General features: G+C 39.2%; 1 protein-coding gene across 4 annotated transcripts in view; it reads left to right on the top strand.

Annotated features, from left to right (window-relative positions):
• The first annotated feature begins 4312 nt into the window (after nt 1-4312).
• Nucleotides 4313-27305, top strand: part of CSGALNACT1 (chondroitin sulfate N-acetylgalactosaminyltransferase 1) — a 59655-nt gene continuing 36662 nt past the window's right edge. For 2 of the 4 annotated variants that reach the window (XM_058024570.1, XM_058024567.1), the window contains exons 1-2: nt 4313-4450; nt 4926-4994. The gene's annotated coding sequence lies outside the window, so the exon portion shown is untranslated. Of the gene's footprint in view, nt 4451-4925; nt 4995-11239; nt 11309-27305 lie in introns of those variants that run through there. The other 2 variants (XM_058024568.1, XM_058024569.1) reach the window with 2 other exon arrangements.

A 27305-nucleotide genomic window follows, 5' to 3' on the forward strand; every position in this document is an offset into this window, starting at 1 on the left:
CTAACAGTTATTCCTGAAAATTAATGGATGTGTGAGGAGTGCCCTGAAAAAATTGCTGGTGCAGACTCACCCCTGAGACATCAGCTAGATATCAGCTAGGCAGAGAGATGGCAGTTTTTTAACCAGTTTCACAAGGTGTCCTGAAAGCGAGATGTTGCTGTATTTAATCCACTAGGCAAAGGGAAATACTTCCAATAAATTAGAAACACCCTTTTATCTTTTTTTTTTTCCTTTTGTGTATGCCTGTGTGTCCTCAGGACACTGGATTTTTTTTTCAAATTTCTTTTAAAACTGTAAATAATTTGTTGGTTTTGGGTTTTTTTTTTTTCAAATGAAGTACTGCTGTCTCTTGCAGAGAGTTGTTGAATCATTGCCTCTGCATTCCTAATGCTTCATGTGTTTGCCAGTCCACTCAGCACCTCCAGGCAAGAAGTCGAGGGTCCACTTTTTTATGGTACAAACAGCATCACTTGACAGAAGAGAAGAAGTCTGAAGGGCACAGCCTGGTTGGGGCTTGGAAGAGTTTAAACCCAAGAAAGGATTTATATTCAGGCTGCCCGACCTCTGGACTTAGGAGGTAAAACTGTTTGCTCTGTGATCCTCATATAGATACAAGACAAGGCGGCAGGATCAGACTTGCAGGGGATTGGGGCAAGTGATTCCACTGAGCAAGCAGGAAACACCACTAATGGGTTTGTGGATGGGAGGAAGAGGAGCACTGTGCTTCTTCAGAATATGGGCACTGTGTCTGCAATTGGTGACATCAGACTAGCATTTGAAGGTACTTAGAATATAAACTTGGTTTTTAGCCAGGCCAACAGTTTAGAGCCACTGCTGTTCTAAACTTGAACTACTGATGTGCCAATGGCACTGCGTGCTCCTCTCCCATTCCAGGAGCCAAGAGTGTAGGTGGTGGTGGGGCTGGGCTACGCCTGTCAGGGTCTGAAGCTTCCTCTCCACTTACTGTGGCATTCCTGAATTCTCGCCCAGATTGTGCTGTTTGGATTTCCACAGTGCAGGACATGCTGAATCTCAAAGTTTTGGCTAGACAATTGGAAGTGCACTCAGCCTCCTTCCTGCAGGAATACAGGACTCAGCTGAAATACCTACATGAGCCTTGTTTTTCAGGAAGAGGCTTTGTGACCTTCTGTAGCAGGAAAGAGGCAGCACTGACCTCAAGGCAGTAGTGAAGGATGATTTTTCCCTGGGAAGATTGTCCCATTTCTTAAGGAAGGCCGGTGAGTAACAGAGATATTTCAGGCAGTAGCTGATGCAGCACAGGGACAGATACATGGTGTGTGCAAAGGCCATATTGTAGACCTTGGTGGTAGTGCTGCAAATTCCTTCTGCACCACAAAAGTGAGTCTTCATGAGCCAAGAGAGTGTTTGAAAGGTGTTGGGTTGGCACTTGGCAGCAGCAAAGGGCTCTGAATGTCGTTCTCCACCTTCCACATTTCTGGATCAGTATAATCCCAGCAGATAGCATTCGTTCTGTGTTGGATTTCCTGGCTTGCTGCCGTAGGCTGCTGTCACTTACACAGGACTGGAGTATTTACAGCAAGCCCTAAGGGTGTGCATGTTGGCTTTTAGGTATGGGATAAAGTGGTCTATGATGTGGCAGTGCAAAGGTTGGGATAAATGCTGTGCTGAGTGGTGAGGGCTTGAATTGATAGCCACTCCTTAGGCCTGGGGAGCAGGAGTTGATGTCTGGCATGGGTAACAAGGAAGCTAAAGCTTTGCATAGTACTGAAAGGATTTGAAAGGGGTCATCTTCTCAACATCTTCTGAATGAGGCCTTGGAGAAGACAGTCTGTGTTGAGCTAGCAGTATAGTGGAGTCTACACAAAAACTAGGGGTCATGCAAATGGTGTTCTTATTTTGTAGATTTTTTTGTCAATTCTGTGTCCTTTGCTTTGTGCAGAGGAATTTCTACAGCTGACATGAGTTGTCTGGGCATTTAGTCACTCAGAATTCTCAGTGTCTTCTTTGTCTCTTGCAGCTGAAGAGCACTAAATTGAGATTGGATGACTGGGTGATAGATAAGAAGGGAAAAAAAAATGGAGATTGGGAACCCAAGAGTGGAGCAGCAAGGGATGTGTGGGAACCCTCTCCATAAAGTGATATCCATTAACGACCTCATAGATGGCAATATCAATTCAAATGCTTATGGTTTATGTTTCAGCAGATCTGGTAGCTTCTCCCAAAGTGACATAATGGAGATCTTTGACTCTAAAAGTGCAGTTGACAGTCTAATCCAAATTATGGCTTCAAAACACTGAAGTTGGCCACAGTCCACTTAATTTCTGTAACAGCCTAAGGCAGCTTTTAATAATTGACCTCATTTTCACAGAATCAAAATAGTTTAGGTTGAAAGGGACATCAGGACATCATCTGCTCCAGCCACCTGCTCAACATGCAAATTAATCTACTTTTATTATTCTAAATTAAGCAAAAAATCAATTTCAAGAAAAGAACAAATATTACCAGTTTCCTTCAGCTTGCAGTGTGACACTGATGAGTGGTGGGGAGTCTGGATTTATAGGGGGAAACATTTAGGTAATCTTATGAGCAGGTATTATTATTGTGAGAGGTGTTAAAATACCTGCCTAGCTTTTAGATCTGGGGAACTGAACCAGATTGTAATTATCTTCCACACAGCACAGACAGAATTATTAATCACTCTACTCTCATGTGGCCAAATCTACGCCCATATGACTCCAGTGAAACTACAGCTGGGGCTTTGGACACAGTGAGTTGTCGGGTGTTGTGAAAACAGAATAAAGCAGCACACTGCTTGGTGCACAAATAGGACCTTGCATTAAATTTATGGGGCTAAAAGCTTAGAAAATGCTGTATTTCACCTCTAAGTTGAAGGTACTTTTTGCAGAAACTTAGTCTGTCATTTATGGAAACACTTTTTAGGAGAGAAATTCATTTTCACCTGGAAGGATTTCAAGAGAAGCTGTTAAACCAGTAATTTTTCCATACAGAAGTTCATAAAGTAGAGAAAGAACACAAATAGAGAGATTTTAACTCCTGCATATACTTCGTTTCCTTCTGCTGCCTTCCTACATATTCAGGCTCATTATGTCCCTGTGGCAACTCCAAAAGATGTATAAATAGAAGAGAAATTCTAAATTAACCAGCTGCATATGTTTGTCCCCACTTTTAATTCTGCAGTCACATTGAAAAGTGCATTCCACAGTTTGTATTTTCCCTTTTCTATTCCTGTCCCTTACCAATGCCATTCTTCCTTGCAAGTTCTTTCTGCACACACGTTGCAGGCATTCATCGCCTTGTCATTTGGAGTGGCGCTCATCTCTAAAAATGTTGCTGTCTGCAGCCTCTTCTTGGGAAAGCCATCATGGGTTCCCTTTGTAGGCAGTGAAGCCCAGAAGGCAGCTCAGCAGACCAGATGCAGGTTGGAGTAGGTTGAACAGCGCTCTGAATGCCTTTGCTCAGATCTCCATGGCTTGTGAAAGGAATGCAGGGCCCTGTCCTCACCTGCAGAGATCTGTGTGCCAGTTTCCTGTATGTGGGGATGAGTGTGGCTTTACTAATGTTTAACCAGGTTATTCTGCTCACCTTATGTACACGGGTTCAGCCCCTAAAGATGTCCTCAGTGATGGAGCCATCATTCCTGGGAGGGATGGTTCATTCATTCCACGTAACTGCAGTCTCTGGTGGCCTTTCAAGCCCTCTGCACTACACACAAAGCTAGGCAGCAGCATGTGACTACTGATTTCCTTTAGTGAGAGAGCACTGCTGGGGCTGCAACGTCCCAGTGGAATTGCATTAGAGGTTTCCTCTCTAAGTACTGTGCCTTTCAGAATTGCTTTCCAACAGCACACTGAATGGTCTAAGTGGGGAGGGGAGTTTTAGCAAGCAGTCAGTCATCAAGAGCATCCTGCTCTTAAGCCAAGGTAATGATGGCTAGTTAGAGTGTGCCTGCATTTTCCCCAAGTGCCTGCAGGTCTGCTCCCTGAGTGCAGGTATGTATACGTGTGCAATTGCCCTCATCATGTGCAGCCAAGCCGGGAGAACAGTGTGTTTATAGAAACTGTCCTTAAGAGCGATTGCCTCTTGAAGGAGTAGAGCCCATATAAGAGGAGTGGGACTGTCTCCAGCCAGCCCTGGGAGACGATGCTGAGAGCATATTGAAAAGCTGTCTTCAGCAAAGGCTTGCCAGTTTAACAACTCTGTTCACTGTTCCTATTGCACAGTGGGCTCTTTGACGCAACAGAAAGAGCTGCCTTTTTTTTTTTTTTTTTTTTTTTTTGCTTCCTCTTAAATCCGCCTGGCCAATTTAAAGCTTGTGGATATTTCTTCCCCCTCGGGGAAAGCTTATGTGAGGATTTTCTTTTTTAACAGTTCATTCCGTGAAACCATTTTTTTTCTCCTTGTTTGCCGTTAGAAAATGTTGGAGCTGAACATAAGGCTTTCATTGCAGGTCAGTGACTGAACTCTTGACCAGAGCATTTAACATTTGAGTGTCACTTTGGTAAGCACTGTCATTTGGGAGGAAAAAGCAAGTTAATAAGGCTGTATCGTGTGAGCCCATGTGTGCCTACTACTGGAATAGAAATCTTTTTATGTCTCCAGTGTCCGGGTTCTGTGTGGATGAATTTACAATCTTCCTTTTGTGGACAAATGTACTGAATTAATATTTTAGTGAGCATTGAGGTAATATCACAGTTAAGTCTATATTATCTAATTCCTGAATGTCTCTACTCCCTTAAAATGCAATAAATCATACTATGAATTCCAAATATATAAAGTTCTTGTCTTTTTTTTTTGCAAGGATTGTCTTTTTGAGTTTTAATTTTTTATTTTTTTTCTGCACACTTTATTGGGAAGTGTGTTATTCCTGGGCACATGCTGTCTGAAGGAAAGATAGTTATTTGCTACTTTGTATTTCTTCTTAGATTGCTGTCAAGGGAACTAAGAAAAGATGTAGGCATATTGTTAATGTCTCTCTTCAAGCTGTATTTGAGGTAAGGCAATTTTTTATCCTTATCTCTGAAATTAGACTATGAAGTAGATGCAGTATTTACTTTCATTATAGTTGCTAAGATTATCCTGTTGCTATTTGTTTTTCTTATTGATAAAATGTGTTTAGACTTGTCACAAAACTGTTCCTTCCCTATGTAAGAATGAAAATCCTGTATTTTTATTTCAACAATATCTACTGCATATCTGCATGTTCCTATTAGCTTGTGTTCTCTGGATCAATGAAAGATCATTTTTTGTAGTTGCTTTGGATTTGTCCCCTATACTTATCATATTGTGTGGGAGTGAGTGGATTTCTTGACCTGGGTGGGCAGTTCTTATGCAAACTTTGTAAAACTGAGTTTCAAATTGTTTCCACTGTGAATCACTTTCCTTGTAAAAGAATTACTTTTATGGTAATGTTTAACTTGAGTAGAAAACAACTTGAGTTGTTTTCAAACATATACAATGTACTTTTTGTGTATTCTTTTTTAAGAGCAGTCCAAATAAAATAGTTATTCATATCAAGCTGTTTACTTCCTTATGTACTTAACGTTGCTTCTTACAGGAAGTATATAGCTTTAAAAGGTTGAATCATTATTTTTGAGCATCAGAATAGCTGAAAGGTGTCACTGCAACATTGCCCAATGCAACTGCATTGAAAATGGATTTGTGTGGGAAACCACTATTGGTGAGTTATGATTAGTGCATGGGGAACTAGAAAATACTATTTCTTGTTCATATTTCTTTTCAAACAATTTAAGAGCTTGCCATTCAAGGGATGTTAATTTTTCTTTTCTGTATCAAGGTTGCAGTTTTTATAATTCAAGATTTTTGCTCATGCTTTCTATAGTTTTCTCATTATTGAAAGCAATCTATCTGAGTATTTGGGGCATCTCTTACAAGGGGAGTCTGCATATTTTAAGGCAAACATGCTGTACTGCATGTCCAGAAACACTTTTGATCTAGCAAAATGTTTTAAATCTGTCTTGTTTGGCTCCTCACATCTCTGAAGCTGTTTGCTGTTTGAATTCCACCTAGTGTTAGTTCCATTCAGAAGTGTCCTTTAACAGTTTGTCAAGAGGTTTTTTTTTTAACTTGAGATGGGGTAAGGAATGATAGAAGGCAGAGTTACAAAGTTACACTAAACCATTTTTCATTTTATAGAACAAAAATATTTATCACTGTAAATATTTACAATATTCAAATGAATAAATTAATTCTAAGATAGTTTTAAACCCATTGAGGCTTAACTTTCTTTAGTCAACATTACACCAAATCTTATTATTTTCTGTCATCTTATTTTTTGGAGTTAGAAATCCATATCCTGTCACAGTGCAAATACCTACTTTATGTCTGCAATCTCTTTTCTCTGTCAAAAAAAAATCTCCTTTATTCCCTATTCTTAAAGTTATCTCAAGTTGAATGTTCCTTTAAAAACTGTAAATTAAGCAGTTTAATAAACTAATGCAGTCTTTATAGAACATGTTTTCTGAACCTTTTTATGAAAAAAATAGATAGGATCTCTGATTCACCATCCCTGGCAGAGGGTGTATTGGGCTGCCTCCCTTCCCTTCTGATCTCTGGTTTGTGAGGTAGCCAGTACTGCTTTCCAAATCTTATTAGACTCCCACCACGAAGTGTTGACATTTCCATGGACATTACTTTGCCAGAAAACATGAATAGGGAAGGAGGATAAGTGATGTGTATGGCCTGGTGTGTTCTTTGGGATCTTTGGAGTTGATGCAATATCTTACTGGATTCCATCCTTCTTGCTTCCCAAGACTTACTGGAAGGTGTTCATTTTTTTCCATGAAGTTTATGGTGTCAGCTTTCTACCTAGTCAATGTAGGAGAGCTCATGGCTTGCTGTATTTCACCTTGCATGCCCCAAACTGGGCTCCTATTACCTGGTTAACTGAGTGCTTATTTTCTTACCTGTGTCTTGCCAAGGAAAGGCTCATTAGTCTAAACCATGCACTATACAAGAGAGGTTAAGTGGAAATGCACTATCAACTTTTGTTTGTAACAGTTAAAATCAGCAATGCACTTAGAAACACTTACTAAAGATATGGACAAAAAACATAAGGCAAAAATGCTGAATCTATTTACACCTAGCTTCTATTTTCTTTCACCCTGTCCTGCTGACTTGATCCTCTTCTGACAAAATTTTTTTGTTTGCATGTAGCTTACCTTTCAGGTCACATCTCCTGGAGAAAGCCTGCTCACAAGCCTCCATCAGTTAGTTACCCTCTGGTGAGAGAAAGCTCTGTCACACTGCATCTTTGTCCACACCAGCATACCTCAGGTCATTCCCTGATTCTTGAAGAAACTCTCATTTTTTATTCAGTTGCACTACAAAAGTTTTGAGACAGTGCAGTGTTAATCTTTCATCCTCAACTGTTTGTGTGTACCCAGATAAGATGTCATCATTGTCCTCAATGATTTCCTTGTTAGAGACTCACTGATATCTTTATTAGTGTAGGTGTTACATTCTTATACTTGACTGGTTAGTCAAAATAGGAGTAAATGTCTTCCCCTCCCTTTGGGACTTAGTTTGCAGAAAAAATGTCTTCATGGTGAGCTGTATTCTCTACCAATGAGTAAATTAACACATTCAATGTTGTGCAGAGGTCCGTCTTTCTTCTGACACGGAGACAGAAAGTTGATTGTCAGAAGATAGCAGAGAGCTGTGTGGTTTTTTGGTTTTGTTAAGGTACCTCAGTGTTAGGGTAGTTACAGTTCTGGATTCTGTTTTCAAGTTCATCATCAACAGGTTTATATGTTTTAGGCTAAACTGTACTTTTTTAGGCCAGTTCCATGCCAATAGAAATGTTCTTAAAAGTACATTAGCATTGAACATTGTTTAAGGATCATCTAGTTCCAACCCCCCTGCCATAGGCAAGCACACCTTTCACTAGATCAGGCTGCATTGCCTTGATAACAGAAAAATGTTACTGAGTCACTTGGACATGACCATCATCCTCCTAAAGTAACAGAACAGTGACAGAAACTCTGCTGAAGTTAAATCCTCAGAACTGCTTTTTCCTTTTTCCTCTCCATTATGTGTCTGACAGTGGTTTGGCAATTTACTGGCAAGAAGACATGGAACAATATGCACTCCAGCAACATTGGAACAGTATGTAGATACCCCTGGGAATTGTTTCTACTGGAGATGATTGGGCAGCAGCAAGAGGTTTCTGGCTTACTATTTCTTAAAAGAATTTTTTTTATAGCTGAGGCTATAAATAGTTGACAGTTCTTAAATTGAATAATCCCAGCTTCCTTTCCAGGATAAGAAACTGGATCAAAATTTTCAAAGCCAAAAGTCTGCAGCCCAATATATCTATTAATCATCTACTCATAATGTTGCTCAGATTTTGAGGCAATTCTCTTATTGTTCCTGTTTTGTGTATGGTGAAAAGACTCACACAGAATCTTGCCACTGGGCCCATGGCAGAGCCAAAAGCTGGACTTCTATGTCTTATATTTAAGGTCAGCTTTTTGCCTACTAGATTATGTTTTATTGTATAGCCATATTTAGAAATCAGAATCACTTAATTCAGACTAGTTGAGCGATCTGTAACTCCATCTGGTTTACTAAGAGATAATTTCTTTTGAAAGTTGGCTTAATAAAGAATTACAGGCCAAAATGTTCAAACCACAGGAGTGATTGAATATCCAAAGGCCTCCCAGGCACATGCACCAAGGCAGAGAGCTTCAGAGAGTTTCATGTTACCCAGACCAGTACTGATGGTCAGTGGTTTGTGTTGCGCTCACACCTTTTACTGGCATGTGAATGTGTGAATGGTGAAAGGGAAGGAGATGTTCTGTCACCTGTGCTGCCATTCCTGCTACCGAGATGGTACTTCAACTTCATCTGGGAGGGCAGAATATTTCAGTCTTAAAAGTGGGATTTTAATACTTGTACAATTTTAAGATTTTTCCAGTATTTTCCCCTATGAATTGATTTAATAGAAGGTAGTTATGAAAGTCCTGGCCATGATCATAACAGAGGTAGACAGAGCTACATGTACCAGGGATCAGTGGTAATCACTCAGTGAACCAAGTGGCTTCCAGTTTTGAGGGGTGCATTTTTATTTTTTAGCTTTTGTAGCCAGTCACCCAACCCCTGACAGGACAGTTAAATTTCAGCTTGCCCAGACCAGAGTATAGACATACTCTGTGTTCTTTGTGTTCTTTGATTCATCTATCCTACAACTGATATTTTCATTAACATTACAATGACTGCGTACGTACTGTCTTTCTTCACAGAGGGAAACTTTGAGTTGTATTGATTTTGAAAGGAGGAGCTTTACATCAAACAGTCATTCCCATGTGTGCTTTTAATGTGGAGCCAGTATTTTAGGAAAGCATTCCTCTTCAGTTAGAATAGTCTGAAAATAGAGGTAATAGAGGTAAATTTTGAAAAACCCTTTGTACGGGAAACTTTGTATTATTTTATTTGTGAGAAGGTGTAGCCTTTAGATTTCGGGGAAGAGATTTTAAATAAACTTTGGGAAATCTTGTAAAAAGCTATTAACAAAATATACAGTGGTGTGCATAGTGAATCATGTTACCTGCACTGCTTTTTTCTCATCATGCTGCTATTAAGTATAAAAAAACTGTCTGAAGGGAATATATAACACATCATAATGCTACCTCTAATCCTAGCAAATTTAAACAGAAATATTTTAGATTAATGAACTTACTGTGAAAGCGGTTGCTACCTTAAAAATTGATACAGAGATTTGTTTGAGCCACAGGGATAGAAAACATGCCACTGAACTTTCAATTTACCGGATAGTGTAAGGTGATTTCATGAGATAAAAGTCAGTGGTGAAGTTTTCTGATACTTAATTGAACTATGTATATAAATTTATGAATTAATAACCTACTCCAAAAATATAGCGGCTTTCTCTGAAAATTGTTCAGGAAATGAAAAGCACTTACGTAACGTTAAAGGAATGAAAGGAAAATTTCTTAGCATTAGAGAAAGGAAAATAAAGCTTCACTCTAAAATTCTTAGGAACTAACTACACTAAGAAACTAGATCTTTGCAAATGTAAGGTACCTGCAAAAACAGTTTTGAGACACATTCAGAACCCCTTAAAAGTGTTGTTATGAATTGGTGGCCCTAGTTTTCTGATGGGAACAAAAAAAGTTTAGAATTCAGTGGGTATGGATGTTTGCTTTTGTCCAGTGTGGTTTAGACTTTGTTTTTCTTCCCTGCTATTGGATCTTCCTTTTGCTATGACAGCCAGGTAGAAGAAGCTGAAGAAGGCTGCTGTTACACACCTTGTTTCCCAGCAATTCCAGGGAGTGGCAGGAGAGACAGAGCTATATGAGGCACCTGCATGTGCTGTGCACTCCAGCCACAGGAGTATGTGGGAAGCAGAGCACTTCAATTTCACCCAGGCACCACTTATACTGGAGTGCTGGTTCTTCCTGGTTAGCACAGGTGGGCAAGTGAGGAAGTGAGTCACGTCCAAGGAAAATGTAAGCTTTTTTTAGAGATTTTACAGATGTATGTGACAGAATTTTTCCAGTAAGTTCAGGGCCATAATTTTCTTACTTTCTTTCAAGCAGTTCATCTGCTTGAGTTGGTGAAAACAGGCTCATCTGGTGGTAAAGCTTTTTGGTTTTCTTAGGGTATTTGTCTATTTATCATACTCTGATTAGAATCTTTTGGGCTATTAACTACTACTAAGGTCAAAGCTTCAGAGCCCAAGTAAAAAACTTGCCTGGCAGCTACTTAGTAATATTGTAAACTTATTAAACATCAAGAGAAAAAGAGACACAAAGGTGTGGATTAGATTTATGAATTAGGATTTAAAATAAAATCTCAATTTTACCTCTTTCCTAGGAGAAAGGAGCTTGTAAAATGCATTTGAAATAGCTTTGTATCCCAGCTGGAACCCTCTGGCATTTTATTGAAGTAATCTTCATTTGTTTTCTAACCTCCATCACTGATATAAAGGATTTTTCACTTGTTTAGTATTACAGTATGATTTCACTTTCATGCAACTCCAGCATGCCGTTTATGTGGGTCACATATTCCTCGTCCTCCTCTATATTGGTCTAGCATTTCTAATTATTTCCATATTCATGGAGCTCAGTCACTACACAGCCAATTGAAACAGGCAGGCTGCTCAATGTCTTTTCCACTCCAGGAGTAATTTAATCAGGGAGTGACTGCATTATTTTTTCAGAGCTGAACTGTGCATGCCAGGTGATCTGCAGCGGAGAAGAGCATCATTATTAAAAGGCTCAGACGTTCCATGCCATTTGTGCTTCTGTGACTTGTAGTGCAGCTAACGGTACTGTCCTGATGTTTTTTCTCATATGCATGATTCAAATGTAGTCAGTTAGAGGAGGTAGAAAAGAGGATGGATGTATCAGGGGACTGAATTTATGCTGCATGAGACTGAGTTTCAAAGATGTGGCGTCCTGTGAGATCCTTCATCGCTGCTGTATTTGTTTTACAGAAGTGCTGGTACTCACAGAGCAGATTAAGTGTATTTCTTTAGTTTCCTTTTGAAGTTCCATCCTAGAGTTAAAAAATCTTACATGGAATTTTGATATTGGTACATTCCCACATAAATATTTCAACTTTCATAAAGCAGCAAAGGAGAGATTTGGCTTTGGGGGAAAAGCCATCAGGGATCCATTATAATCTTCATCTGGGCTGATAATGTGCTCAGACAACCAGAGGGAATAGGTAAGCCTTGGCTGTCACAGGTACCTTAGAACCATGAGGATTTCCTTCCACTGAGAAGAGCCGAATGGATGTCCCTTGCTATCAAAGGGAGTCCAAGGGAAGGGTAAGCTCTTTTCCAGAGTTACCAAGGAAAGAGAGAAGGTGTGGGTGATGCAGATCACAGAGTGCTTGTGTCATAAATAGCTGTGCTGTGTCAATTTCTTGCTGCTGGGGACTGTTATTTAGATGAATATTGGGTACAGGTGACAACTACATTTTTCTTTGGAGTCCTTGGGCTGGGCAAGTCCAAGCTTGCCCACAAGCTTGTGGGCATGATTTCATGATGGAAGAATGGCACAGGTGAGGTGAGCATTGCCTTGAGAGTGCCACTGCAAAACTATCCTGAGGGCCCCTTTCAATCTGGTATTCTATGATTATATGGTTGCTCAGTAAGACTTTTCTGCTGTTTCTTTTAGGAGTTGTGTTTTCACTTTTATATTGTCTTCAAAAAAAATAGAAATTGAGAAGATTTAGGGATTCAAATAATGAGAGTCAAACTGTGTCCACAGCTCCTCTCTGCTGAGTATGCACAATCATAAAGATGATTGGTGATAAAATCATCTGACTCTTAAAGTCACAGAGTCAGTTAGACTCTGTCTAACTGATACTTGAACCTTTACAGTGGCATGTTAAAAGCTTTCATGTTGGTCTAGACTTCTTTAGTTTCTTATTTCCTCACTGCAGCTGCCATGGGAATCTCCAGTCTGGGTACATTTTCCCCCTCCTATTTGAAGTACATAGACATTTTCCAATTAATATTTATGATAACATACCAAAAACTCCCACCTTCTAGAGGTGATATTCTGATCTAGAGGTGAATTCTGATCTTTCATCTTGAGATTTTTGGAGAAGCAGTATTCAGCGTATTAATAGTGATGCTAACTCTTACACTGCTAGGGTTGAATTTGGATTGTCCAATTCCAGATGCATTTCAGTTCAATATCTTGTTATGCTTCCTTGCATGATAGTGAGGAGAAGAAGCCACAGCAAGTTATTTCATCTTAAGTATGTATCCACTTCTGTTTATTTTCAACATCTTATCAAGATGCATAATACAGTGGTCATCATCACTTTTTGTCTTTGCTACAGCTGGAAATATCAAGAGGAAGACAGGGAAATGACTTGCACGGGATCATCTTACCTTCAGGAAGGAGACTTGGCTTGCTGCTGTTCAGTCCCATAATATAGTGACATATATATCTGTCATGTAGGAGTTGATCAGGACTATCTTCCAGACCAGTTTCCAGACTCTTTCCTTTGGAAAGATATTGGAACCTGCATGTGGTGACCTAGAAAGTGCAGTAGTGTTTTGGAAAGTTCTGATGTGCTGTATGCTGGTCACCTCAATGCACTGAGAGGTTTTGCTCTTTCTTACAGTATTCTTTTGTATTTACTCCATGGGCTTTCTTCAAGAGAGGACTTATTTCCCTATATGAAGGCTGTAGTGTACTTTTGCCTGATGAATGACACAGCTTCTGAGCTGTTGCTCCTCAGCTTATGGTACACACTTAATACTAAACTTTTGGTCTTTCTCATCAAACTGATGTGTATGGTCAGTAGCAGTTCAAAGCAAACATTTCAGATTTTTTAGGACTGAAACAACAAAGCCAAGCCAAAAAAGTGTTACCAGCACTTTTTATATTGCACAGGACAATTTCCATTCAGCTATATCTATTTTCTGGCTAAATATTTGTTTTCCTTGGATATTACATCTTTTTCTTAATTTTGATCTCTTTAAATTTTTTTATTCTCTTTCATCTTGCTGGTGTTGCAGATTAAAATGAATTCACTTGCATTCCTCAAGATTGTATCAACGTAGAGGAGAAGAATTTCTAAATTGCACTGTTTTTCAGATCAGAAAGCAACTATGACATGAAAACTTACCAGTGGAGAAGATCTGTTGCAATTTACAGAGGAAAAAACAGCTGATGTCTTTGTGTTATGGTACTTATGTCAAAATTAAGGCCTGAGTCTGCATTTGGTTCTACACAAGCTGCAGCTAGAATTGGATTTTTGACAGTTTCCCAAGCTAAAACTGACATGGAGGTGCCTTTGTTTTCACAAGTTCCAAAATAGCTGCTTTAAAATTAATCCAGAGAAGGCTGAGGTGATACAGGAGGTAACACAGAAATGAAAAGCTTCTGTCTTGCCCAGTGTATTATTCATCAAGCCTAGGACACCAAACTGGGATGAAGTATCACCACTCTGATATATTGAAACTTATTGTCAATACTGTACTTCTGTCTTCTCATCTATTGAATAATCCTGTTTAATGCCCAGAAATGTCAATTTTTACTGAAATCTGGTAGGTCCCAGTAATTTAATTTTGACTCCTGCTGAGACAAGACAGCAATTGTATGTTATTATTATGTTTCTGCCTTTTTGGTGCTTCATACTTTGTGTCCTCATACCTGTCTCCAGAACACAGTCTCTTATGCTGAATATCTGCTTTTGTCCAGGTTTCCACCAAGTGGACAGCCTCTCTCTTAGGCTGGCCTAAATTGTGATGTACTTACCACAATAATTTTCATCTTTCCTCAGGTATTTCAGTATGTGCAGTCCTGGCAGCCTGGATTTGATGCCTCTTTCCAGGGTTCATTTGATTTCTCCTATTTTTTCCTCTGTCTCGATGTCTGATTAGTTTGATACAGTTCACATAACTGTATTGTGCTGCTGACTGCATTATCTCTGAGTAATCCAAGACACGCAGACTGACATTTGATCTTCAGTGGAATAGTAACTGGGGAAGAGGTCTGGTTTGTCTTCACAAATATATTCACATGCAACCTATATTGTCATACATTATTTATGCAAGAATAGGCTGAAAAGCTTCTGAAAGATGGAAAATAATAATAAATTCCTATGAAGTAATATTGGGGTGCTTGGCAAGCAGTGCAGATATGTGCCATGGCCCTGAACTTCCACATGGTAGAAGGAAACACAGTGAGGCTGACAGAGATCAAAGAAATAACACTGATAACCTATAAGGAACTGGCAAGATCCTCTTCAGTTTCTGCAGAGGAATCTGAGTTCAAGCTTTTTAGGGATGTTTATTGTTCTCTGTCTCAGGAGCTCAGTTAGGAGTCCAGAGTGCTGAGCTGAGGTGTGCTTTTGGTCAGAGAGCAAGCTCAAATTTATGCCAGAAATTTCCTCAGAAAATGATTATGCCATATGGCTTGTGGGAGATATCTAGGCTATGTTTTGACCTTATATTTCAGGCTCTGTTGCTGCTTACCATGGCAATGGGAACTGTGGGGAAATGCTGGTCATAAATAAGCACTGATACCTTTGATTCAACTGCATCACAGGACAGGTGACCTGTGTCTGAAGTGCAGAGCTATGGGCCTGGGGAGGGAGGCAGACAGTCAAAAGTCTATGGGGAGGAAGAAAGCCAGATAGAGACACCTGCCTAGGGTCAGAGAGAAGGACTAAGGTTTCCTGTGGGGATGTGTCCTTTCTGATGCTTTTTTTTTCCTGCCCTGGTTTACTAAGTTCCAGTAAACAAATAAAATATGTTCTCTTTTTGATGTAGCTTGGCTGAGTCACTATATTTCATAACAGTCAGAGGTGCCCAGAAAGTTTGTTGTAGCTGGATTCAGGCCTATTGGACTTGCTCAGATAAATAGACTTGGTGGAAAGAGGAGTGTTAAGAGCTTTCTAACCCAGCCTACCTTTGGGAAGAAAAAAAGCTGGTAGAGGCTGCACAGGGAAAGTAAGAGAGCAAACTGAGTGAGAGTCCCTGTGCACTCATCACTCCTTCCTGGGGAGAGGTGTGGTTCTCGTCCAACCCCTGTTGAGCTCTCTAAGGCTCTCCTGATGTTCTCTGCAGATATGTATGTCTTGAACATGTGGGGAGTTTTGTTGTTTTGTTGAGGACTTTTTCCCAAACACATTTCAGAATCCAGGCCAGCTGCTACAGCTGCTTCCCTTCAGCAAAACCGCTTCAAACCATGCTGAGGTTTTGTGGCTCTTTGTAGCTGCAAACCTACTTACAGCCAATTTCCTCACTTTACAAGGGTATTTTAGCAACATAGTAATTTTAAGTGGTTCCATAAATGCCCTCATCTTTTGTCTTCATTTGTTTACTCCTCACTTCTTTCTTCCAAATATATTTTTACACCCCTTTAGCAAAGCCAAGTGAGTCCATAGTGCTCCAACAAAGGTATATCAGTGTTGACGGAGGAGACTGGAGGAATGCTTGAGGACAGCACAATCCATCATTTAACCCAATCCCTTCTGATTCCTAGGATGCAGATTTCAGCAGAGTGGTTCATTTTCTCACAACCATATGGCTTCTTTGCATGCATGTGGTCTGAGCATTAAGCAGCAGCAATCAGAGCCAGCAAACAGCCTGATGCATTAGGAAATCTAGACTGTGCTGCTTGTTTACTTGGATTGTAAATGTCATCTTGGCAAGTGATCTCCTGTCTTGCATACACAGTTTGTAAGTTGATTGCTGAGCTTAAATGGCATCAGCTGGGTAATGAATATTAAGGTTTGTATTTCTGTTCTTTAGTGACCCTGTGCACATGACATGAAGGTGCAAAGCACCTCTGAAGCTCCTTTCAGATGTTCAATTGCAGTGTATGTACTGAGCTAATCAGACGGATTTGACATTTTGCTATTGAATAGATTCACTAAGGACTAAAAAAGATATTACTGTAATTTTCAATGAAGTCAGGCAAGGACTGGTCTAAATAATGGCTCTGGTCAGATGGTCTACTTGCAATGTTCATTAATAGCAGTTACTACTGCTGTACTGATGTTTTGTATGCACAAAATGCTTTACAAAGAATCAGTACTGACTGACATTCAGCAGATAATATTGTTCTATACCTTGTAAAGAACATACTTTTTTTTTTCTTTTATTTTTTCCCTTTCGAAATGAAGCTAAAACTTCCACAATAAATCATTATGACCTTGGTAATAATTCAGTTTTTCCATTTAGGTGATACATAGCTACTCTGCATTTTTTTTCTTTCAAGTAAAATTTGGTAAATAAGACAAACCCAAAGTCTCCTGATCCCCAGTCACAATGGCATTCCAGAATAAAAGAGAAAATTGTTGAGAACATGCCTGCTTATAGGTGGGAAAATAGCAAAAGTTAACTAAATGTATCCAGCTATAAGTCTCTAAAAATAATTTTCATGTTGTGTCTGTACCTTTGAAATCTACCAAGGATGCATAAAATCAGATGTGTGAAAATGTTTGCTTTCCATCACTACAGCTGATTTGCTTTTAGTAGGAAATTACAATTTGTAATTTCTTTCTCATTTGATTCCTCAGTAGTTACTGAAGTCAATGGTGTGAGTTCCTCATGTTATCTGACAAATATTAATAAAGTGTTGTGTCAATGTTCCTGATTTTATGTTCTCTTAAATACAGAGTGTTTTGTCTCTGGCACAAGTAAGTGTGTCTTGACAGTTTTCAGTTACAGGAGAACTAGTACTACACATTTCAAATGCTCCTCTTCTAGTATCATGTCATCATTACCTTAACTCCTTGTGGAACTTCTCCTTTTTCAAAGGAAAAAAAATTAGTGACCATCTCAGTAATATCCTTTTTGTAAGATTTTTTGGGTTTTTTTGTTACATGTTTCAGTATCTCCAATGAAACTCAAAGTTGAGCTCTTCTTTCACAGTGAACCATCTCCTTTTAGCATCTCCTTTCAAGTAGTCTGTGCACTGTTTTAGTTGTGTGAGAAACCTTATCTAGATACCTCATTGCCACCCTGGTGAAAAAAACCAGTGTGTCCTTTAGAAAGCCTCCTCAGTGTTGCCAGGGATGGGTGCAGTGTTTCCAGCTGAGATTGACCAGGTGTTCATTATACCAGGAAATGGCCATGCTGGGGTCTTCACAATCATGCACTTCTGGTGTAGAAAGTATTTAAACTGTATAACTGGGCTGTCTTCTGTGGGTGTGGTGGAAGCATTTTTTCATAATTTCATGATTTTTTTTCTGGTCAGCTTTGCAGACTGAAATGGATCACACCGGAGAACTGATTTGTCTAATGAGTATATCCTGCATCTTGCAGGATTGTGCTAAAGTGTGGGTTTGAGCTGAAGGATGGCTGTGTTTTGCCAGTGCTTTAGAGCGCTGGCAAGCTTTATTTCTTCTCAGGCCATAACATGTGCTGCTAACACTCTATTGCACGAGCCTCTAGTGCAGTGTGTATTGAGAAAGACTCTAAGATTGAGATACTCTGGAAAAGGAAGCTGCCTAAAAGAAGCAGCCTCCTTTTCCACCCTTTACATCTAGTTGCCTTTAGTTTTGCCCACTTTGGCTGGACACTAGGGACCCATATCTATAGGGACTTCCATGTGCAGTTCAGCATCTGAGGAAGCCACTTCTCAGCTGCTCCTCTTGTCTCTCTTCAGGCTGGGAATCCTTTCCTGCCTGTGCTAATGGATATAGAAGGCTTATCCTATAACTGCAGGCTGGGGGTTTTGTGTGTAGCTGCCCTCCTTAAACTGCAGCTTTCTGCTTGTAAAGGAGAATGTGCTTGGAGGGAGTGAATTTCATGGGCCTTCTCTTCTGGAAGTCAAGGAGTGTGTAGAGCCTCCACCCAACAAATGGTGTACATATCAAAATAATCATCCTGAGGGTGTACCCTTCTTAAAAGAAGGGGGTGGAAAATGATGCTGTGAGATCATGATGTGGGTATTTACCTCACATTTACTCTTCAAATTCCTCCTAGTGCTCCTGTGTGACAGACTCATGTGAAATTCCAGATCTGCCAACAATGAGGAACCTCACTGTGTAGCTGCAATATGTGCACAGTATTTAGTTTTACACTCCCGATTTTAAAGGCTAGATGAGATAACAGAGTTCTAATTTCAAGGTATTTACCATTTTCTTACCCTTTTTCCTCTGGGCTGGAGTCACAGTTTGTACCATATTTAAGGTTTCCAGGCCGATTGCCAGCACTAATGCCTCATTTCAGTAGACCAGCCAAGCTGGTTCTGCCAGGGCCTCTGAAGTGGCCTGCACATCTGTTAGGGAGAATGAAGAAGTTATGGGCCTTCATCTGGTATTGGATGCCTTGCTGTCATAACAGATTTATTGAGGGCCCAACTGGACCTGATTTCTACTGAGCAAAGTGTTGAACAGTAAGGAACACAATTGTTCTGGGAAGGTTTGCTGTGGAGAAATAGAAAATGGGTAGGAAATGTGCAAGGAGTGATAGGAAATTGTGTAGCTTTCATCTGGATCAGACCCCACTGCCTGGGAGCCTGGACATTCTGAAAGGAATGCAGCAAGACCCCAGGTAGAGCAGTTGGCTCTAACATCACTGATAATGAAGGAAATATTTGCCTCTGGAAGTTGGGATTAAATTGCTTTATTTCTTTAACCATCTGTTTGAAATAGCTTCTTACCATCTTTTTTTCTTTCATCCAGACATTACTTTTATATCAATATGCTACATTTTGCTGTCCTAAGAGCTTCTCAAAGCTATTTTGGCTTTTTACAAGCTATTTTTAGGCTTGTAATAATGGATGTGTGCATGACTCCTCAGCTGGCAAGCAGCTTATTAACTCAGACTGGTGCCTGGTTCTTGCATCTTTTTATATTTTGAGTCAACTGGATCTTTTGAGATAGAATATTTTAAATAAGCAGAAGTAGGTGTACAAAACCAAAGGGGAGGCCAAAACCATCTGATTTTCATTATATTCTTTCCCTTTTCTGCTGAGTGCATCTTGGGTGTGTTGGACTTGCTGGAGATACACGGAACTATTGCACTGTACAGGTTGGCTGATGTCTTTTAATCCTGTAAAAGTAACTGAAGTTAGAAATAAACTGAATAAACAGTATGACACTGGATTAGTCTTACAGGGGGCAAGTCAGTGTGTAAAAGCTAGCAGGAGGGTTTCCATCCCTAGAATGTTACCTTAGCTCAGTTGTGGCTGTAATGAACACACTGTAATTATGTAAAATAAGTTAATTGGCATTGTGTGATGATGGCTCTTCAGGTGATTAAGTTAGCCAGGTAAATTCCCTAGGCTCCCATCAGGAATGTGGCTAGATGAAGTCCAGAAGACAATTCAGGAGGTAAGTGCAGGAGCCTGACCTTAGGTAATGTAATAAATGAGGTCTCTCAGCAGCATGTCTCTTACAGTAAATAAGGGAGAGTTCTGCCTATGATTGTCTGTAAGATAATCATGTTCTTTGAACTTTCCAGTTATTTACATATAATACACTTTTCTTTGTCCTTTTTGACTGCAGCTTATAGAATCAAGTACCGATCAAGAAGAGTAGCTATTGAAATTGGTTGTCCTCTTTCAGAAGTAGCTAAAAGCAATACCTACATATGTAGTAGTATGCAACTTCTCTGAGAAGGAGATGGGAAAATGCCAATTTTGAAGCAATGAAAGTCAAAATCAGGGTAAAAATCCAGAAAAGTAATGAAGGAAAGTAACATTTCCCAAACAGAAGAATTGTTTCATATGCATATCTGCAAAAATGCAAACTTATGCTTGGGGAATAAATTGATCATCACAATCACAAATTTATGCTCAGGGAATAGATCAATCATCAAAATCACAAACATTAAAAAGATTTCTTTCCTGTACAAGATTTTTTTTTCACCTTCCAAAGCACTTGGTATCCTCTAAGAGATGCAATGTAAACCATTACATAGATGGCTGATATCATCTGCTCTATCAGGCATTTTTTCTTATCTATATTTTCCTTTAAGAACATAGGGATTTGCCACAGCTTCTTCAGTTTCACTGAATTTTTGTCACGCTTTCAATGCAAAGTTTGTTGTGAACAGGAGAGAATTAAACCACCAAAATCCCCTGTGCATGCACCAACCTAGTGCTTAAAAATTCTCCCTCTCTGTGAATTTTGTTTGAACCAGGGATGACTTGCTTTTTACCACATGGTCCACATCCACATGCTGAGACCATTTGCTCATTTTTCATTCTTTCCTGTAGGAACTTTCAACTGCTGTTTAACAACTAACATGTTCCACCAACAGTTACTTTCCTTCCTCTTTCAGACAAAAGGCTGTTAAATTCTCTTGAGATTTGTCCTTAAGATGCCAGTCCTGGAAAACTCTGCCTGTTATTTTGACTGCAGTTGGAAAAAGGAAATGCTTTTACATGCATAGGAGAATGATTTTTCTTTTAGGGACTAATGAACTATTTGTAGTGAGACATTTCACTGCTGTTTCTAATAGCCCTTGTTGAACCCTTGCCCTGTGATAATAGAACAACACAGGGAAAGAAATTAGTGGAGATGTAGGGAGTTAAGCTGAGTTAAGCTGCCATGAGTTGGTACTGAAAATGGTATGATTTTAATATTCCACAGAGAACTGTGGAATATTAAAAGGAGGGAATGGAAGAAAACTGTAAAGGCACAGCAGCAATTTATTCTTTTTTGTTTCATTAGCTTACACAGCTGTGCCAGCACACATCCTAGCCAATCTTTGTTAAAATAAAAATAATGCTGTCATTTGCAGACAGGTTTCCATGTGGAGAAAAACAAAGACTCAGTAGCATGAAGCTTAAACTCATAAGGAAATTTCTTTACTTCAATATTCTGGTAGGCTATGAGAATACACTTTTTTCTCTATTCCTGTTTTTTGAAAAACATTGCACCTAAGGAACAAGGATAAGCAGAAAACTGTTTTCTTAAAAAATTTAACTATCCTTAAAAAAAAATAATTGTTTGCATCAACTTTGACACAAAGTTACATTAAACCAAGTCAGATACTTTCATGGTACAATGAGGAAAAATATTACAGAGTAAGATCATATTGTGTGCATTATTTCATAACTTCACATGAAATGGTTTTGCTTCTGATTGAAGCCTGAAGCTCTTTCAAGGGATAGGCTCTTTGTAACTTTTCAGGAAACACTGAGCTGACTGCAGGGTGTACCTCTCCTGTGTAACAAAAGGGGAAAAAAGGATAGCTCCTACTGGTAGGGGAAACTGGCTTTACTTATGTCGTCAATCAGCTCTGTGTTAGGGAACCAGGATGCCTCTTGTGTAAACTGTTAACATTTAATGTATTTCTAGCTAAATGACTGGGTTTAAGAGCTATTGATAATATGCAATAACTGCAATTAAAATCTCCTTAATAAGCTACAGTTTTAATCCCAGATATCAATACAGTCAATGAGGGAACTGAAATTTCTTAAGGACCAATGAGAAATTATGTTTATGGCTTTAATTTGGTATATCAAAGAGGTGTAAAATAGATTATCAGACTACTTGTTTGAATTACTTGTTAGAATTGCTAATAAAGCAATTGGAAGATAGATTCCATTTTTAATATGATTTGAGGATCAGAGATGAAAACTCAGCCAAAGCAACTGTGATTAGGTGTCTCATTAACACTTAAAAATGTGACTCGGTTTAACTAAAGGATATAGAAATGTGAAGACATTTTTCATAAATTTAAAAGAATATTTTTTTCTTGTAGCCATTTGACCAAAAGCAGTTTTCTGTGGACCTGTGTGCATTCTGACACCTTCAAAGATACAGAAACTGACAGGAATTGGAAATTTGAAACCCTATGATTTGTTAAGTTAAAACAAAGTAGGCATTCTCAGCCTATTGGAATATTTTATTAAAAAATAAATCTATATAAGTAATGAAATATCATACAATGATAAACATCTTCATTCTGTTGAAATCAATCAACCTGAATGAAAGGTTGTAGACAGCTCTGTTTTGCAAGATAGTTCTTTAATTTTCGGTTGTACTCAGGTTTGGGGTTTTTAAAATTCCTTTTTGGAAGCAGAATTTCATGGTCAAGCGGATAGAAAACTGTATAATATTAAATATAAAAAAGCCTTCCTTTCTTTTCATCTCTGCCTAGACCTTTGCTGTGATTTATCTTTTCAAGTTTCCATAGTAAAGAATTAGCTGCTTTAATGATGAAGGTGAAGTCAGTGAGATTCAAGTATTATGTGAGCTCCAAATTAAAAAATGGAAAACATCCTTGGAAACTTCTTCTAGAAAGAGAAAAACTGTTTTACTGAAAAAACTGAAAGAGCTTGGGCTTTTCAAAGAATTGCTAGGAGATGGTTTCCTGGTATATCAAGGAAATGCTGGGCCTTTGACCAAAACCACGCATCAAAACAGTGGTGCTGAAGGAGAGGAGACCTTGTGGCACGTTGTTTCCGAGTAACACTAACCTGGAGGAGGAAGGAAGTGGGGGCTGGATCGGGGCCTGGCCTCTTCCTGTCAGTACAGACCAGACTGACAGCCAAATGCAGATCAGTGGAGCTTGGGGGCAGGTACAGGAGAGCTGTTAATGCTGCAAGTGTTGGGGCTCTGTGCAGAGCCTGGGTAGCTTCTCTAATTCTGAACCAGGCTGCAGTTGTTTTCTGGCTTCATGGTTATTAGTTTGTATTCTGAAACTTGATTTTCCCCTGTAATGTAAACCACAGATTAAAAGTCATTTTGGTCAGCAAAATTAGTTCCTATCCTGCTAATTCTTGTTCAGCCTAGATAACCTACCTAATCCTTAAGACCTTGACTATCAAAATGTTTTTTCTATTGTCTCCTTTGCTCTTAATTATTTTATTTAAAGCTCTGTATTGATACCACACTACCCAGAAAATTTAATTTCAAGTACAAGGAGCTCAAAATTGCCATAAAAATATAACATTAGACTTGTGGGAGCCAGATGTCTCTTCTCAGTTCCCACACGCTGGACTCAGGAGGGAGGAAACCTCTTCCCCTGCCAACTCTGCTGGAGTTAATGAAGTTCAAGTCCACATCCAGCTTGGTACAGAGCATTCTAGCTGTACCAGGGATTTCTGGCAAGGAGAGGAAGACATAATCTCCAGGTCAGGCTGGATTGTTCAAACATCTTAGAACTCTATTGCTACCTTACAGGCAGTCATTGTTACTATACTTTATCACCTCTCAGCTTTTCTCAAATCAGGGGTGCTTTCACTGCACTGTGCACTTGTAGCTGCAGGCCTGGACTGGCAGCTAAACATATGAAAGGTTTTATAGCCTGGACTAAAGAAGTCCTAGTCAAATACTGGGAGAGACACAAACTGCTTTCCACCCTGCAGCTCAGCCTAGCTAGGCTTTCCCGTTTCTGAACACAACTTAGCCATTCACGGATAAATTATGCTTTTGTTTAATAGATAGGTGCTAAACCTTCCCTGATTCATGACCTACATCACAGGTGTGCATACACTGGGCTTCAGATTTCATTGAAAATCTGGCTGTGGAACTTTGGGATGTACATCTGGCAGAATCTTTGGGGTTCCTTGCATAAAGTGACATCAATATGAACTTTGTACAAGAAAATGTTTCAAGTAACACTCATGAAGAGATGGTCTAAACCAACAAGCATTCACAGAGTGTCCCCACATAGGTGTAGATCTCTTCAGTTTTACAGGGCTTGCTGACCTGAGCTACTTTCGTAGAGCTGTGGACACCTTCATTCTTAAAAGGAATGACTGTTCATTCCTGTGGTGGCAGTCAGTTTTCTTTTGCTTCTATGAATCACTGAGGGGGCATGTGTAAACATTTCAAAGTGAAATAATAGCATTTTTTCCCAGGTACAGAATTAAATGGAAAAGCAAATTTTATTCCACTATTTGTTTTAACGAGGAAATACTAAAGGATTTTGTGTTTTTTCCTTACTACTCTGATTCTAAGATATTTCATAAGCTGGTATAGATTGGTGTTATGTTAAAGCTGAGTTAGTCTATCTGGAAGCTCTCTACATGCACAGAAATTGAATTAGATCTTAAAATGAAGTAAATTAGAGTAGCATTATTTAGCTGTTCCCTGGCTGTAGCTTGTCCTTGTTTTGTTAGCTAATTTCCTACAAAAAGAAACTGTTCTCAGCATGCTGCTATATTTGATGTTGTATAGGGCTCTTGCAGCATCATATGATTGGACAAAAATGCTCCTTTTTTCCATATCTACAAAGCAGAGACGGTACTTACCTAAACGAAATTAAAGTGATGGTCACATTCAGAAGATGCTGATCTTCCAGCTAAGTTGAACATCTCAGCTGTCCAGCCCTACCACAATGTTTTAGTTCTGGAAACTATGGTAGTTTGCTAATTTGCTCTTAAAAGACCAAGCCGAATTCCAGCTCAACTCAAAAGCGTAGTTCTTGTCTCTCTTTTAGCAAAGTTCAAAACATTCTTGGAGTAACTGAATTCCTAAAACTCTAGGCCAGAGCCTGATAATGAGAAATGGACCTTTAGAGAAAAACCTTGTCTTTTTGTCTTGTAGTAGCATGGAGATGGTCTTTGTGAGTCACAGCATCTCTGCAGCAGCATCGCATGCTTGTCATCTCTTCTCTGCATTTTCTCTTTGGAGCCTGACAAGGCATGGATCAGTCATGTCCTTACTGGAGGAGGGACAGAGTGGTGGAAACTCTCAGGAAAGTCCTGTGAAGGCTTTTGGAAGTGCCCTGTAGTACCCCCAGCTGATAGCTGCACTGAGGATGTGCAGGTTGCACATCTAAAGATCAGCATGTTTAGCAGAGAAGGGTGGTGTGTTTTGGTTGTAAAATGGAAATCTGAGTACCTCATACAAAAAATAGCATTCCTAATACAGACCCTTGGAATGGCTGGTTATTGATCTCTGGAGAACTGCCAGGTCTTACACAGACAACATTGCTCTGAGGCAGAGAAAGCAGTTTTAGGAGTGTTATTGCAGTTACTTGAAGTAATGGGGTTTTTATCAGAAAAAACAATGTTATTGAATTGTGGAGATAATTTTAGGTATTATACTGGTTCTTTTCAGATGTAGCTAGAAATTAATTACTGTTTGTCCTCTGTGGTTTTTTTAACTTTAAAACTAGTTTCATTAACCGTGGAGAAAGGAAAGCAATGGTGCTTTCACTCTTTTGTGTGTATACACATTGATAAACCCACACACAGAATAGGTATGCACTGGAAGGACTAAGGGACCTCAGTACTCCTTTTGAGTGCTTTATTTAAAACAGAAATGATACTGTAGGAGAAATAATTATTACTGGATGTCTACTGTAAGAGTAATAATGGCTACTGTAAAAGTTAAAACAACTCTGGCATGTTTACTGCATATGACAGCAGAAGGCTTTCAGAGAAATCTTGATTTCTGTTCTGGACTGTCTTTGGGAAAGTTCCCTTCATGAGCAGTGAGACCACATGTAAGTGGATGGTCTAACACAAGTACACATGGACCTCAGAATTCAGCTAAAGTGGCACAGCAGATTAAGTTAATGCTTCACCCTTATAAGAGGAACCCAATTAAATTAGCAGAAATGGGGTCCAGATACTATCAAAGGCAAAAGTTAGGACTTCTGCACTGGTTTTGTAGCTTCCAGAGTGAGAAGTCTATAACAGTATCTTGAATATAAGCTGCTTCTTGAATGAAACAGCTACTTCTCAGTTCCCTTACAAGAGGAAAATACAGTATTTCCAGGACTGTTAAAGTTTTGAGGGCTTCTTCTTTTGAAGTCAGCTTCTAACTGTTGTTGTAACCTATTTGCAAGAGGATCAGTCTGTAATTGTTATTTACAGAGGGGAACAGTGTAATTGTCCTTCTGTGGGCAGGGTTAGATTTTGAGGATTTCTGAGAGAACATGTGACAATGTAAGTAAGAATTTCTGTTGAAGATGACTCTAGAAACAAAGATTAGGAAATGAAGAGTTTTACAGTAAGTTGTCTACTGTCTTCAACTATTAACTATTAACATTTTCATTCTGGATACTATTTCTTACTAACCCTTTATTTGGATTGAAGATTGGAAACCAGATGTTAAGATTTTGAGTGGTTTGTTTGGGATTGTGTGAATGTCAACCCAAGAGGGAGCGGTGGCATTTTTAACAGGGGACAATACAAGAAAGCCAAGAATGTACACCCAGTCAATTTGTCAGAGAGGCTTTTTGCTTTATTCAGCCTTCTGTTTAATTCAGCCCTAGACAGAAGAACTGGGCTGAGAAGTAGTTGAGAAATCATGATCTAACCATAAGGAGAAATAGAATTAATTTTTGCATAAAGTATGTAAATTGTTATGTGAGACTAAATTTTAATCCCTGTGACATGTTCTATTCTGCTGAGGGTCTTGGATTTCTGTTGAGAAGCTAAGGGGAAAAATCTTGCTCCTAACATTTAAAGCAGACTAATTTGTCTGCAGTGCTATGCACAGTCCTTGTAATTAAGAAGATCAAGGCAAATTACAAGTGGCTGCAGAATGTCTTTCTCTATTTTTGTAAGGCACTTAAAGTCTGGGTGGAACATCTGTTTCCTCCTCCCTACAGCTCATCTCAGAGATTATTATGATTCTGCTGAAATCTCACAGTGACATGTGCTGCTATTCAATGAAGATGTTTCAAACACCTACACAAAACCTAATTGCAGCTTCTGCCACTTACTGCCTCTACTGAAAAAAAAAAAGAAAATAAAAGGAATTTCAAAGTTTTGTGAGCTAAAATGGGAGTTGCCAGTCTGAGTTACACCTACAATAAGAAGCTGTGGCAGAAAGTACTTAAAAACATGGAATTATCCGGCATTGCTCGTGTCACATGTGCTGAGAGATCACTGCCTCTGCAAATATGACTGAGCTTTTGCCATTCATTT

Source organism: Melospiza georgiana, chromosome 5, assembly GCF_028018845.1.
Source record: "Melospiza georgiana isolate bMelGeo1 chromosome 5, bMelGeo1.pri, whole genome shotgun sequence".
Classification (NCBI taxonomy): domain Eukaryota; kingdom Metazoa; phylum Chordata; class Aves; order Passeriformes; family Passerellidae; genus Melospiza; species Melospiza georgiana.